This window comes from Pezoporus occidentalis, unplaced genomic scaffold, assembly GCF_034315485.1.
Source record: "Pezoporus occidentalis ecotype Australia unplaced genomic scaffold, CSIRO_AGI_Poc_V1 ctg119, whole genome shotgun sequence".
In the NCBI taxonomy this organism is placed as follows: domain Eukaryota; kingdom Metazoa; phylum Chordata; class Aves; order Psittaciformes; family Psittacidae; genus Pezoporus; species Pezoporus occidentalis.
In genome coordinates, this window is record NW_026912983.1 from 897,523 (window position 1) to 900,464 (window position 2,942).

A 2,942-nucleotide genomic window follows, 5' to 3' on the forward strand; every position below is an offset into this window, starting at 1 on the left:
TTGCAGACCTTGCTTTGTGTAAGGACAGTCCGTGGCTGTGGCCTGGCTGCCCTGCGGAAGGCAAGTCCATGAGATTCAGTAACTTGGTCCTGTACCCTGACCTCAGCTTTTTAGTACTATGGGGCTTTTTTGTGTGACATTTTCCTTATATTTAAATACTAGGGCTCTGGAGAATGGAAGAGAGGGTAAGTTAGGTCCCAAATACTCTACATTATAAATGCAGTTCTGGATTCTGCTTTACAGTACGATAAATATGTCCCTCTTGATCTGGTGTCTTTGTAGAGCAGTGCTTCTGATGGGCACGAGATGCTGTGTTATCTCATGGACAGGTCACTGGAGCTAACACCAAAAAAATCCACATGTGAACAGTTTCTTTATGTCATTACTTGATTTACTTACTGAAGGAAACAAGGATTTGCCAGCTCAGTCCATCTTGTTCACAGTTCTCATGTTTCATATAGATAAGATATCTGCCTTCCCCTTCAAAGACACCATATCCAAGGGGTATTCTTCAACAGTACTCATGGTGCAGTCCTAACTATCAGTTATAAATCAAATATCCTGCATAGTCATTTCATAAATATTGGAGTATGCTTTTAACTCCAGTACTCTCTTTACCACTCGTATTGCAGCAGTACCTTGTGATTAAAGTATTGTATATGAATAACTACTGAAAGTGCAGGACAAACTGTCTGAGAACTCAGATGTAGATTTGTGTTTTGCTTTGACCATACTATGCTCCCCTGTTCATTACTGTCATTTGCTTTGGCAGCTGAGACAAACACTGCAGCATTTGAGCCCAGCTTCAGCCTTCCCTCCTGTTCAACTGAACAATGAGCTTCTCATGATCTGAGCAGGTGTTGAGTTCTTGAGCATAAACCAGAGTTTACAGACATCTTTGACTTCAAGGACCACATCCAGCAAACTTTGGACTTGGAAGGACCATGCAACCCAATAAGAGACAGCCTGGTAGTGAGTCTTTTATAAGATCAAGTTTTCAGGCTAGTATTTTGTTGCAGGAATATAATGGGTTCCGTAATTGGATTCAAACCCTCACGACTCTTCTGTTTCGGACCTAGCTGATGACTGGTACTTGAGGTCACATTTGACATCAGTGTGCTGGAAGAGCACAGAGCAAACAGGGTACAATGCCTGTATACCTCATTATGAGGCAAAACTGCAAAAATAACCGATTTCTATTATGTCTTACTGAAAAGAACATATCACATTACCCCTGAGCTAAAATAGGAAACAGTTGAGTAACTAAAAACTGGCATGGCTTTTTTTTCTGGCGACGGTGAGCAGCAGAAGCTGTATCTTTGGAGGAGGCAAAACTGTCCTACAGAGCTGCTTCTATTTTTGAGAACTGGGGCACTTGTGTTGCTACTTTGAAACATTTTCTGAGATTTGCTTTCTTAAATTAGCATTCCTCTGTAGTTACCATACAGGAGCTCACTCCTAAAACCTCAGTCAAATGTGTAGGCTGCTGATCTCTTTTGAGAATGAGGGGAGGGAACTCAAACCATTCTGGGGAGTTTGGGACTTGGGAAGAGAGGAATCAAAAGAGAAAGCGAACAAATTTCTGTTCTGCTTCAATGTGATGGAAAATCGGGAATTCTGCTGGGTTTTTTGTTTTCTTCTTTAAGCTTTGCTACCAGCCCTGACAGTCTTAATTTGATTGGAGGTTAATAAGCTCTATTGGGAGCTAATTTCTGAATGAGTATAATTGAATCCTCGTTCCTTCCTTCCTCTGAGATGTTTAAGAGTTCACTAACCCTTGCTTCCGTAACTCCATAAAGAGTTAACATTTTTAGGTGATGCTCTGTGAGCAATCCCATTGATGTCACTGAGCATGGAATTAAGCCTATTACCAGAGGGAAGAATTTGAAGTTGTTTTTTTTTTTTCCAAAGGGATAGCTGGATTTAAAAATAACCAACCTTTTTCTGGTCGCGAAAGAGAAACCAAAAGCTTTTTCCCCTGTTCATTCCACTCCAACTCCCACAGCAGGCCAGTTTCATGGAAGGTAGGTAACCATTTGTTACACGTTAGCATTTCCTGGGCTGTTTCTCTCCAGATTTAGGGTTCATTACTAGACCCATTGTAGCTTCATTATCAGTAAGGTGTTGAAACTATGGTTGTATCTGAAGTGACCCCAAAGTTTCCACTGTCAGGACTGAGTCTATTCCCATTCATAAATTAACAGTTAAATTGAAATTACCAACACACTGTTACTGCAATAGTATGAGCTACTCATGTTGGTTAGTTTAGCTTTGGAAGCTGTATTTCATGGGCATTTAAAGATGGCTCAGGTCTATATCTTGTCACTACAAGATTTACGGCCTCTCTTTAGGTATCCCTGGTTCCCTTGATTTCCCTCAACATTATTTGCATTTACTGATGGTTGTCATACACACTTGCATTGTGATTGTGCCCCTCACCATGATTTATAGCTGTTTTGCTCAAGTTCCTCATTAGCTCCTTTAAGGAGGAAACTTCTAGTAAACAATGCATCTGTGGATAGACTGATACTACAGATAGGAAGGAGGGACTTCTGTAGGAAAAACAGACAAGCTCACAAGTGCAGCAGGTCTCAGAGGACTTGCAGAAGGGCTAAATGAGTTGTTCTTCCTCCTTTCCATATCTTTTAGTCTCATAAAACAATCCTTAAATAATCAAGCAATGGAAGAGAGATGGACAAAATCTGTCCGCTTGCATTTATCAAGAGGAAATAGTCACTGTTATTACACAGAATTCATTTCCATGGTTAAATCTGTTGAGAGAGAAATGGAACTGTTAAGACCCCAACCACAGTTAAGACAAACTTAGATGTACAGCTCACTTTCAGTCCAAGTATTTGTCCATGAAGAGCTTTTCCATTTGTGGCTTTTTAAAAACGTGATGATGGCACAACTTGGTTCTCCTGAATTTTAAGCAGTTCTGG